Below are 13982 nucleotides of genomic sequence, written 5' to 3'. Positions count from 1 at the left end.
TGGCAATTTACTCACTGGAAGAATTGTTCAGATGGGAAAGGGTGGGGCCAGGGCCAGGGCAGAACCAACAGGGCAAGCAGATCTTAACAATTCACAGCCTAAGTAACAATCCAGGCTGCCTATCCATTTGGGAAAGAAGTTGGGTTGAGCATGTGAGTGGTTTCTATGTAATCTAGAACCCACAATACATATGCTAATTTTTAAATTAGTGCAAAAATTAGATTTCCAAAATGGGACCTTTCTGCGTGAGCCTGTTGGAAGCAAACATCACAGCCCTCTAAAGTGATCACATGACAAACATGAGCACACATTGCAATGTAGGTTTGGTTGGGATGTATACCATAGGCCTTTGCCCTTGCTTTTCTCCCCACCTGGAATGCCCTTCCCTTTGGTTCATGTTTGGTCTTCAGATATCAATGTAAAGGTCATCTTATCAGAGGGTCCTGACCCATGACCTACTTCTCATGGTCCTATTTAAATTCTCAACATCTGCTATGTATATGTCTCATGATATGTATGTGGTTTGTTGGGATAGTCACAGATTCATTTATGTTCTGGCTCAAGGATAGATATAGACAGGGCCCCTGCCTATTTGGGTTGTCAGTATATGGCCCATGCCTCCACCAGACACTGGCACAAGACTGGCACTCAACTACTTTTTTTAAATATTTTATTTATTTATTTGACAGAGAGAGACACAGCAAGAGAGGGAACACAAGCAGGAAGAGTGAGGGAGGGAGAAGTAGGCTTTCCACCGAGCAAGGACCCTGGCATGGGACTAGATCCCAGAACTCTGGGATCATGACCCGAGCTGAAGCCAGACACTTAACAACTGAGACACCCAAGTGGCCTGGCACTCAAATATTTGTTAAAAGGATGAAATAGTTATCTCTGTCCCCTTCCCCCAAAACTTAGTCCAGATAAGGGCCATAACAGACCCCCTCCCACTCTATCCTTGCATGCCTCCAAACCCTTGCAGAGTTTTCTTCCAGTGGAATCATGCCTTTCCCCATTATTATACCCACATATAACCTAATGAGCCCCATTCATTCTTCATGGTCTCAGCTAGTGTCACCTTCTTTCTGTAGCTTGCCTCAACCCCTACCTTAGCCCATGACAGAGTCAATTCTGTTCCTCCCCCACCCTACCATGAGGGTCCCTGCTCCTCTCTGACCTCACTGCAGAAGATGAGGTTATAAAAAGAGAAACAACTCAGACTCAGACTGCTTGAATCCTGGCTCCAATACTAGCTGGCTATGGTGTTCAGGAAATATTTAGCTTTCCTGAGCCTCAGTCTCCTCATCTGAAAAATAGAGATCCTAATAGCATTAACTAACACAATCCCTGGAAAAACTAAATGAGATCACTTACATAAACAATGTCCAGCCCCAGCACCTCACATCACTGTTTTAAAGTTCTAGCAATAATCACAACTATTTGTGGATCTGTGTATACCATAGGTTGTGAAATCTTCAGGGGAGGGATGACACGCTGCTATTCTTTGTATTCTTTTGTCCTGCATGTTGCCTTAAACATAGTAGTTGCTCAATTAATATTTGTCCAATTAAATTGGATACTATTCCAACATGACCCAGGCCTTCAGGTGGCTTTTATACCCCTTTCTCCTTGACCTGCAGCTATCTAGAGAAAGCAAACCCATATGCCTCATGTGTTAAGCAAAACTTTAAGAAAAAACATCACCAGCCTGAGAAAATAGTCATTCCTCACATTCCCACACCAAACAGAATTGTTTTCAGTCAACTGTCTAGTCTGCACTCTACCCTTCTAACCCATGTTTATTAGTGTGAGCAATCAAGAAGTTACTAAGAGTAACTGCATGGAACAAGCAGGAAGTAACATTTGGTTGGTATCTGAGTGTCTGGTCTTGAAATGGGTGCTTCTTCACATACAGTTCTCAAATGGAGGTCTGTTTCCCCCAACAGTTGTTCAGAAAACACGAGACTTACTATCCTAAACTTCTGCTGCCTAAAATTGCCAACACTTCCATTATTCAACCTTAGAGATGGTGCCAAAATCCTGCCCACAGGGCCACAGAGGAGCCAGACATACCAACAAAATATTATTTGCTTCCCTGGTTTCTGGTGCATTCGACAGGAGCCTTTAGCTCCCAAAGTCCCAAGACTGCAAATTCCTGTCCCAACCCATAACTTCACTACTTATCCTGGCACCAATCATTTTCTCAGACACATAAGGTGGCTCCAGCACCTCATTCCAAGTTCTGACTGTGCTTTCTTTTTTCCAACATTGTGAATGTGCTTCTTTTTTAAAACATATTTTTCTTGGAAAGATCTGTATGTCCTATTACCGTCTTTCATACTTTGCTGGAGCATAATATGCCCCTTGAAAAGTCAACCACAACAGATTAAATGGTTTTAATGCATACATTTAACACGAAGACAATGAAAAATGCTATATTATTCAAAGATGGTACTGGTATTGGGAGGGGAAGGCAGTCGTGGAAGTGAGGTCACAGATATGCCATCTGGGACCATTCTTCATTCAGCAAGTTGTCATTTACTTGGAATATTTCCTCCATTCCATAGATTTTAGGCATGCTTTCTTGTTCAATGGGAAAATGGAAGGAATAGGTCATTGAGACCTTTCATTTTTCTCATTCTTGTCATATAAACATGAAGAAACTGCCCTCTCTAAAAATGCTGCTAAGTTAGGGCAGCCCAGGGATATTTCAAGCCTGCATTCTGGCCTTTCTCTGTTTTATGTGGCTTCCTGTTCTCACATCTGATGAAAATAGTTCTTTCCATGGCAACACCACATAGAGAGATATGGTAGGGTTTTGTTTTGTTTTGTTTTTTTAAGCAAATATTGTTTTTCTTGAAACTGAACAGAATTCTCCTTTTTCTCTCACTCTACAAATACACCAGTGTTAGCAGGCTCGCTTTAGGGCATATGAGGACACCTTAGCCATCTTTACCAAGGGATTGCAGTTCTTTCCCTAGTCCCCCACAGGACATTAATCCTTTACACTTATAAATAGTTTTTAACTTTGAGTGCTGAAGTCCAAGTTCTTAGTTTGATGTTCAAGGCCATTTTCACAATTGGCCCTGCCTGCTTCTACATTTTCATATCCTAACACTGCCTACATTTTATATTACATGCTAACAATACGGAGGTGATAATCTGGAATCCAAATGCACCTGAACTTTCACGACCACCCTGCCATTATATCACAGCCAAGTTCAACATATCACTTCATCCCAAAACACACATACTTACATGCACATAAACATAAATACATAGACACTCCAATCTGTTCCCTACAGCATTTAAACAATAAAGCCAAATTACACTGAAAGTCTGTACAGAAAGATTGAAAAAAGGATTACTATGCATTATTTGGCCCTTAAAATTCCTTTCAAAATAACTCCCTCTCATAAATCCTTTCCCCATTATAACTGTCAACAATATCTCTACTTTATGCAAAAACTGTTCTCCAATTAAGGTTAATTCCTTCTCCTTACCCCAAACTCAGCTCAAATATCTACTGAACAAAATAAGAGCCAGGCAGCTAGCTGAGAGGTTTCAGTGAAGCCAGATCTTAGACAAACCCTGATAACCCAGCAGGCTTGATGAGTCCCAGAATGAAAGAGTTGGGTGTTTGCTGATGCCTAATTCACTCACTATATAGAGAGTTTACAAATGATCCACACAGCTCTGAATCCCTGAGTGCACATGCTGCTACCCTTTCCTGGAATGCCCTTCCCACATTGCCTATCTGATAAACCTCTTAAGGCTTTAAGGACCCAAGTCAAGAATCCCCACTGATGAGAAATCTTGGTTATTCTGGACATGCTTCCTTTCATTTGGAAAAATGAAAGTCCAAAACTGACCACTCTGACTTACCACTGTTACATGATCCCTGGGTTCTATACTTGCTGGCACATCCCTTTGCCCTATTATACCATAAATTCCTTAAAGGGGAAGTCTTCCTATCTGAGTCTCAGCTCAGCATAGTGCCTGGTACATAGTATAAAAGTCAGTAAATGTTTGCCAGATGGAATTTTATTTTTACCACACACCTGAGAGTTAGTTAGAGTGGGTATACATATTAGCAAGTATCACTGGGGAAACTCCTTTTCCTTTCTGAACCACAGGTTGTGTTGTATGTATGTTCTAACAGCTTTCTGTACATTAACTCATTCAATCATCATGAGAATCCTATGAAGTAAATTTAATATTGTCATCTGTATTTTTCAGATATTGAAATTTAAATTTCCCTTCAGTAGATTTTATTGTGCAAAATAGTTGTTTTCTACCCTGAGGTGTTCTCCCTGTAGATGAATTGTATACTCAGGTATGGCTGTGTGATTTGCTTTGTCCTATGAAAAGTAAGAAGTTGATGTGTGTCATTTCCAATGCTTTAAGAACCAGCACAAAGTTTGCCTCATCTCTTTTCCCTGTGCCCTAGGAGCAGCTTTTGCTCAATCACTCTGGGTCCTAGAGTAAAGATGATATGGAACAGAAGTGCAGTTGGCCTATATAGCCATACAGCACAGCAATAAATAAAACTTGATTCTTAGAACCCACTGAGATTTGAGGGTTATTTGATTACCTCAGAATAACCTAGCTTAAGCTATTAATGAAGTCCACAAACCTGACTTTTTTCAATGTTCTCACAGTAGTGAATGAGATTAACATCCATCTATTCACACAAGCCATGAATCTGGAATTCATCTCTGGCACCTTCTCTCCAAAAGAATAAAATTAAAATCTTTTAAAATTTCTAGGTCCTGCCAATGAACCTTCCTAAATCTCCCTGGAATGGAGTTGCCGCCAGTGCTCTCTTCATCTGCAATATCACCATCTTAGGCCAAGCCACCATCATCTCTCCCCTTGTCAGCTTAAATGATATATCTGATATATCTGAATTCCCCAACCCCACACACGTGCCTTTTCCTCCCTCCATTCTTTCCTCCGCAAATGCTCTGTTACAGTGACAACATTGATCATATTACCATGGTGCTTAAAATCTTCAGTGCTTTCCCATTGTTCTCAGGAAATTGAGCGATATCTTTAACTTGGCATCAAGTCCCTCCATGATCTGGTTCTTGCTCAGCTCTCCAGTATCATCTTATCCTACCCTCACTTAAACTCAGTGATCCAACTACTCTGATCTTCTTTCCACTCTTAAATAAGCCCTGTTATTTTCAGCCTTCAGGCCTTGCATATGCTGTTCCTTCTACCTTGAGTTCTCTCTTCACTAACCACCATCATTCTCCATCTCACTACTCAAATGCCACTTCCCTGGAGAAGCCTGACATGAACCCCATAGTTGAGTCAAGCCCCATCATTAAATGGTTTCATTGGCCCACATATTTCTCCTCCATAATAAAATACATTGGCTTGCTATATCCTTCAGTAAGAATTAAATACAACCCTCTCCATTCAATTTGTTGGGTCAGAAAACTCAAGATAACAGAATAGTAATATTTTTGTCAGTGTTTACAAAGGTAATTTCACATGTAATCTCATCCACTTGGATACCCTGCCATGCAGATAAAAAGTTAAATTCAGGATTGCTCTGGACTCGGGCCCTGGACCTAAAGCAAATAAAATGAATGTGAGTACTAACAAATAGGGTTTGGACACTGGGCTCTCAAAGTTAAGTTGTCAGCTAAAATGGACCATTTGTTTTTGGAATGTGTACAGATGGTGACCAGAATGGAGCACTGGCTGACATTTTCCCTTAGCAACTGGCCAGGGCTTTGGGCATCCCAGGGGCAATGGTCTGAGCAATTTCATATAAATAGTACCAGAGGCCCATAGTGAGGCCCCTGTGTTTTTCTAGGCCACTGATCATGACACTGGCTCTGCCACTGCTCTCACTGATGGTGGTCAGAGAGAAAAGGGCTGGGCCAGCTGACAAGAGATGCTCTGTGACTGGCAAAACTCTGTTTGTTATTTCACAGAGTTCTAACCTGCGTTCTAGAAAACAGCCTCACTGACATTCACAGGACAATGGAGTCCAAGTATGAGCAGCATGGTACAGTGAAAAGAAACCAAGTCTGGCTCATTCTCTTGGGTTCAAATCCCAGCATAGCCTCTTACTAGTGATGTAGAATTGGGCAAGTCACTGCATTGCTCTTCATTTGTCAAATGGGGAGCAGAGGAGATAGAATTCTTTCTCCCTCTGGAGGATTAAATGATACAATGCTTATGAAGCACCTAGCATAGAGTAAGTACTCAACAAACATCCACGTGTTCTCTCAATCATTGATCCTTCCTTCAAGTATGTTCAGAATCAAATCCTCAGCTTTTATCTTAATAATCTAAGAGTGATTCTCAACCTCATACTCTCATCCTCGCTTTAATGGAAAGGACAAAATATTTTACTGCCTTTGGAAGTATGACAATTGGGGGTAAACTGTGAAAACCAATGGAACATTATTATATTATTATATGACATTATATATAAATACTAAGAAATCTCTCTCCTTCTGTTGCACAGAAGCAGCACTATCAATGTCTGCCTCTTCTTGGGTGCCTCTCAGAAGCCAGGCACTGAAGTGAGGGATCTGCATCCCTGTTAGCCATGTGAGCGTGGGGAAATCATCTAGCCATGCCTCTACTGTGTTTACTGTGGAATAAGGATAATATTAACACTTCCATTATAGGGTGGTTTTGAAGATTAAGTAAAATACTCTGTTTCACTTTGAATAACTTGGGACTGTATGCATATTAAGTGTTCAGTAAATGATAGATATTGCTTTCATTCATGAGCCTTCTGGAGACAATCGTGCTCTCTCCCAAGGGCAGACTATCTGCATTTCTTCCCAACTCTGAGCTTAGGGATATCACATAGATAGCTTGAAATCAGCTATAGTGGACATATTTAAAACAGAAAACACTATAAATAATACCAGAAAACACTACAAATAATGGCTGCTTATTTTCAGATTTAGTTATTATCTATTTACCAGCATGCCACTCCAATCATTCTTTATATTTCACTCATGAAGGACATGATGCTTCTTGAGGGGTTAAGACTTACCCAAGACCACACAGTCATTAAATAGCAGAGCTGAGGGTTAAATCAGCTCCATCAGAGACCAATTCCCATGTCTTTGGGTTTTTTTTTTTTTTTCCATAATAAATGTGCTGACATTTAAAGTAAAGGAAGAGGGAAAAAAAAATAAAGTAAAGGAAGAGGAAACAATACTGATTTTTAACAGGTTCCTTATACAACATGAGGGCCTTAAAATCAAAATACCTATCATTTTTAAATTATCAATTTTTTATGTTATCATCTTTTATGGCATTTACTTTTATTTTTATTTACTTTTATTCTCTCACAGCACTTCACAAGTATTAATTCATTAAATCCTAATAACAGCTTAGTAGATCACTTTTATTGTCATCCCCACTTTACAGATGAGGTAACTGAGGCAGTGGTAAGCTAAGTAACTTGTTCCGGGTCATGCAGCAAAATTGCAGCATGATTCAAATGCAGCAGATTCAAATGCAAATACACTGTTATCTGTGTTCTTAGCTACAATGCTAAGCTGTACGTCTATGTTAACAAGAAGCCTCGGTTTCGTGCTTCAGCACAAAATCTGCTCCACTCCTCCTTTGCCTTTGCTCTGGGAACTTAGTAACTTTTTTTTTTTTTTTAACTCCTAGATTCACAGAGAAAATATTTATGGATGTCCTACAATCGCACCAGGGGGGCAGAAGTGATTTTGCACAAAGTCCTAGCCTGCGAAATTATAATTATTTCATGAGGCTCTGCTTTGGAGCAATCCCTCGTGCTGCTGAGAATTGGTGACTGGAGGCCCTAAGAGGGTGGCCTGAGGTGGTACATCAGAAAGATCTATATTACCTTTTTAACTTTTCATTATAGAAATTTTCAAACATTTGCAAAACAAAAGAAATGGATCATTTTTTATTCAAGGACTTTTTTTTTTCCCTAGGGAACAAGTAAAGGGTGTTGGACTCCCACATTTAGGACGTAAATGAGGCAAGTCCATATATGTTACAATTCCAATCACTTTACAATCCCACTGCTGTGACCTTAGACCAAACTGATGGTATCACTTCCTGGAAAACTGTGGCAGACTCCTGACGGGTCTCCTTGCTTCCACCCAGGCCGTCCTAAACTTTATTCTCTATAAAGCAACCACAGTGAACCTCATAAAGTATAAATTACATTAGGTAACATCTCTGGTGAAGCCCCCCAGTGGCTTCCCATCACATAAAAACCAAACCCAAACTTGCCATGACCAAGAAGACCCTGAAAGATCAGTGCGCAAACTACGTCCTCAACCTCTTCCTACCATCTCCAGCCAATGGGCTTTCCTGCGGTTGCTCAGATAGGCCAAATTATATTTAACCTCTTGGCCTTTGCTCATGCTGTTCCCCCACCTTGAATTTTTTTCTTCCCAAATGGTAATATGGCTGCCCCTTTGCCATCACTACAGGCTCAACTCAATATCACTTCCTCAGAAAGCCTCCCTGGATTGCCCTGTATAAAGCACTATTCTGGCATGTTCTGTTCACATTTTATTTCCTTCATAACCCCTGTACCTAGCCTATGCATTTCTTTATTTAATTGTTATTGTCTCTTTCTCTTAGCTAAAATGTAATTTGGATGAGAACAGGGACTCTGTCAAGTGCCTGAAACAGTGCCCAGCACTTTTCAGGTGTTGAGACAGTATTTGTTGAGTAAACTAATAATAAGTGATGAAAATGAATTATGCAATGATGATGGCAGCCACTCAGAGTCGGACAGTCTTGGAGTTCTTTCTTGAATAAGAGGGTTGTTGGAAAAATGTCCTGAGGTGACAGAAATGAATAGAGGAAGAGATTTCCAGAACTGAATGACATCCCATCAAAGGTCCTCAGAAAAACGAAGTGATTTCGAAGACCAAGAAGTACCTATCATTCTGCCTGTACTATATCTTCAGATTGGCAAGAGGTTATGAAAGACAGATACTCCTTCTAGTCAGGCCTTTGTGTAATTGTGGTGAGACATGGAACTTGATTCTAACCAACTGAATATGTCAAAGGCAGTGGGGCCTCATGCCTCTAACTGCACTGCATTATATAAGACTCCATCTGAGCATACCTGAGTGGGAAAGGTTCTCTCTATATTGCTGGTTGCCACGTTGTAAGAATGCCTATGGGGAGGACCATCTGGCAAGCACCTTCAGGCTTCTGGAGCTCTGTGGCCCCAGTTGAAAACCAGTGAGAAAAATGGAACCCCAGAGCTACAAACATAGCAGCTGAGTTCTGCCAACAACCTATAGGAAGTCATAAGTGGTTATTTCCACAGTTGAGCCTCTGATGAGGCCACAGCCCTAGCTAATACCTGGATTTCTAGCTGATAAGACTCTGAGCAGAGGATCCAGCTAAGCTGTGCCCAAACTCTAAACCACAGAAACAATGAAATAATTAACATTTATGTTGTTTAAGTCACTAAGTTTGTGGTAAATTATTACATAGCAACAGAAAACTAATAGAGAGGAGATTAAAGTCATTCATTCATTTACAGAAAGACCCCTTCACTAAAGATATCTATACTAAGGCCAGGTCAGAAGCAATAGAATTTATAGAGCCCTGTAATCAAGAAAATAAAGAACCTGATGTTTTCATTTGCCATTCAGAGGCAATTAAGGTTTGTTAACCAGTGGTCAATATGGTTGTGATATCAGCATTAAGCTCAGCGAAATGTCCCTTGGGACTTGTCTTCTGGAGAGCCAGGAGAAAAAAGAGTCAGGAATACATGCAATACTCCAGAGCCAGGCCTGGGGGAAAAAGTCTCAAGGGATACAGTGTATAGGACTGAGAAGAGAACGTTAACAGGCTAAGCCCCTGGCACCTGTACAACATCGACCCCCAGATGTAAAGAGGGTTTAGTAATAAAGGAGCCACCAATGGCCCCAGTGTAGCAGCTCCCTTCTCATTCATTTCTCTCTGTCTCTCTCTGGGGCCCAGCTATAAATATCTCTGAACCATTAATTTACTCAAGCAGGACTTAAAGGGCATGCTGGAACACCCATAACCTTGATCTCCTGGCACTCTAGTCCACTAATTGAGCTGGGCCTACTGGGAGTTTATGATGATTCTGGACAGTACTAGCCCTGGGTTGAATTCTGAGAGTGAGCTGGGTTTTAAGTCCAACCACTTCCCAAACTCCTGGGTGAGCTGCATGACAGATCAGTTATGGTCCCAAAGGGAACAACTTTGTCCCTCACAAGTTGTTAAAGTCAGTGCATTGTGATGGCTGCCACCAGACACAAAACACATCTTTGTATTAAGGAGAGCACATGTTGGGATGAGCCCTGGGTGTTATATACAACTAATGAATCACTGAACACTACAACAAAAACATATGATGTACTACATGTTGGCTAACTGAACATAATGAAAAAATTTTTTTAAAAATGAAGCGTAAGTACAAGGTGTTGAACATATGTTAAATAAATAAATAAATAAACCACCAAAGAATATTGTTAAGGGATCCTATACTTCCTGGAATATCTTTTCATATCAACTGGTGATCTCCATCTAAAACACAGAGTACTTTTCTCCTGGAGATTATGGCCCAGGGACTAGGCCCTGACTGCTGTGTCTGGTTTGCATACTCCAGCCCCTCACACCCTGGTTTTTCTCATCTAGGAGCAAGGAGACAGGAAACATGGGTGAAGTTGCAACAGAGCAAGAGAAGGATTGAGGAGCTGTCTGTGAAGAAAAATGGAGTGTAGAGTCAAGAGGGAAATAAATGGGAATAAAGGAACAAAGGTGATGGAATGGGATTGGCATGGGATCGAGAGAGCAAGCTAGGCCAAGCTTAGGCAAGATTGTCACTAATGAATATTGGCTTGCCTTCGGTAAAATCAATTTCCTTTGGGTAGTGGGTCACAAAGTATGGTTCCTATAGGAACAGCATCAGCATTGTCTAGAATTTGTTGAAAGTACAAATTCTTGGACCCTGCCCCAGACCTACTGCATCAGAAATTCTGGGAGTAGAGCCTAGAAATCTGTATTAACAAGCTACCCAGGTAATTATGATAAGCTAAATCTTGAGAACCACTGCTATTGGGCATCCAGTGCCCTCACATTGTCTCCAGGTTTCAAATCACTCATCTACACCATAACTGGTCTTTGTCTATATTCTTCTCACCTTCCGTCATGGAATTGTATGAGCCCTATTGGCTAGGCCTTCCCATTACTGCTCTCCCAGCACTAAGCCACCTAATTCATACTCATTCATTTCACATCATCACAAGAGGTGTCAAGTGTTGTCATAGATTGAACTACTGGTCCCAATAGTTCTTCACCTTTCCTTGTATATTTCCATGGTACCCTCTGCCATGAAACCATGCAGTTTCCCCACACACACACACACACAAGACAGTATAACCCTATCCCTTTTCTTTAGGCTTGGTCACAGATTTTCTCTGGCCAACAGGATGTTAGCAGACACGATGCATGTAGGGGCTTGAAATCGGTTTGTGCAGTTGAGCTTACCCTCTGACAGCTCTGCCACCCCCATGAAATGAGCTTTCTGAGGAACACACCATCCCCTCAGCCTATTTCCAGAAAGAAACCATGAGGAGCAGAGCCAAACCAGTGACCTAAGCCAATGCACAGATCTATGAGCAAAATAAATACTCATTGTTGTACACCATAAGATTCTGGGTTTATTTGTTACCCAGTGATAGCTAACCTGTACATTGGGCATCAGTGGATTTGGGTGCTAGTCTCCTGTGTGATCTATTTTCCTGGCAACTCAAGCCTCCTGAAATCCCAGTGTCTTATGGCAGATAAGCCTTGTAAGAAGACAGCAAGAAATACACTCATCCCCTCTCGTCCACAGTTTGAGTTACTCATGGTAGACTGCGGTATGGAAGCAGATGATCCTCTTTCCCATGTATCATCAGAAAGTCAATAGCAGCCTAAGGCGACATCACAATGTCTACATCATTCACTTCATTTCATCATATAGACATCTTACCATTTCAAATCATCACAAAGAAGAGTAAGTACAATAAAAGATAACGAGAGAAAAAGAGACCACAGTCACATACCTTTTATTACTTTAATTGTTCTCCTGTATTATGAATTCTTATTATAAATCTCTTACTGTGCCTAATTCATAAATTAAATTTATCACAAGTATGTATGTATAGGAAAACACATAGTATTGAACCCTACATCTGCTATCTCCAGTTTCAGGAATCCACTGGGGGTCTTAGAACATATGCCCCGCAGATAAGAGGAGACTGCTATATATTTTAAGGGGCATTACTTTGGGGGTGGGAAGCTCTCTGCTTCTCCAATGCTGACCGTGAACAGGGCTATGACACTACTGGGTCAGACAATGAGAGAGACACAGAGGACAGTGTGTTCTGAAACAAGATAGAAAGGACCGACAAGAACAAGTTTGAATGGACAAGAGACATCAGATTAGAAGAGAAGGAAGTAGTCAGCATTAAGTATCATGTTGTCTCCTCACTGTCTCCCACTCCTGAGGCCTCCAGAGGAAATCTGCAAGTCTCAGCTCCAGGCAAACCTATCTTCACTCATTCTTGCTTCTGATTCTGCTGTCCCGCCGTCTGCCTCTCACTCAGCAAGCTGGAGAGGCAGCAGCGCCAGGAGGAGAAGCAGCATCCTCTCGGTGGGAGGCAGCTGAGGACTGTTTGCGTTGAGTGAATTATTCACTCTGGAAGCCAAATACTTCCCCTCAGACTCTCACACTGCAATTAATTATCCCCAGAGTGCTCTCCTAGGAGGGGTCATGGCAGCGAAATGCCACCCAGGCTTTGCCCTCGGAGCTGCCTGGGAACTGAGACCGTTGAGAGAGGCAGCTGTGTACGGTGCTAGCTACCATAGGCAGCTCGGCCATGCAGGGAAAGCCGGGGTTACCCTGGGAGTGGGCACGCAGCTTCCCTCGGTGGTGGGTGACACTTGCTACAGGCATGACAGAAGCATTTGTTCTACGTGTCAAATCCTGTCACAAGGGGAAATAATTTAATGAGCACTTTCTGGGTACTCAGCAGTAGGGATCTGGCAGTTCTCAGCACTGAATGGCAGCTTCTGTTGTGAAGTACCCTCTCTTCTCAACCCCAGTGAATTCGGGTGGGTGGCACCACACCTGTATCGTGCATCCCTCCCCCACACAGAGATGTGGGCTGGGCCCAGCTTCTCACACAGAAAGGGAGGGAGAAGCTCGTGCCCCAACCTGGGCACTTGGTTTACGCCAGACGTTGTGCCAAATGGTTTACATAAATCACCTTAATTCACCTAGAGGTGGTCTCCTCATCCCCATTTTGCAGATAAGAATAGTAAAACTCAGGGAGTCAAGTCCCCACAGTTGTTGAGTGGACAGCATCCAGTCTTAGAAGCCAACATTTGCTTTTCTTGCTGTAACACACTATAGGATCTTATTCATTTTTATTAACTGTCACTTTATTATTAACTTCCTGAGGATAAAGACTCAGTCGGTCCTCTCCCTGGGCTCTGTTTCCTGGCAGTGTGTCGTCCAGTCTTCTCAATGTTAATGTTATCCTCGTTTACAGATGAAAGAGTAAAGCTCAGAGAGGTTAAGGAATTTGCCTAAGATCACACAACTAACAAGTGGTAGAGCCAAGATTTGAGCACACGTCGGACTGCAGAGTCTGAATCCTTTATCAGGGGCCGAAATGTTTAGGTTATGTCTGTCTATACATTATAGCCCAATCATGCCAGCTGAGAAGCAATAATCAGTCAGGAAAAGAGCTCTCTGAAGAACATAGACTTCTCAAAGCCACAGGAGACACCCAAGACCTCTTTGAGACATATGACCTTGCTAACATCTGCATCCATGGCAACACTGAAGCTTTAAAAATACTTTGGTAACCAACTCTTCCCCCTCACACAACTGCCCTGACCCAGCCTCTGGAGCTCACCTTTGGAAACACCAAGAATGAAAACAATGACAACAGTGGATCTGAATGAACATT

Source organism: Neovison vison, chromosome 6, assembly GCF_020171115.1.
Source record: "Neovison vison isolate M4711 chromosome 6, ASM_NN_V1, whole genome shotgun sequence".
Classification (NCBI taxonomy): domain Eukaryota; kingdom Metazoa; phylum Chordata; class Mammalia; order Carnivora; family Mustelidae; genus Neogale; species Neogale vison.
This window is presented reverse-complemented; position numbering follows the sequence as displayed.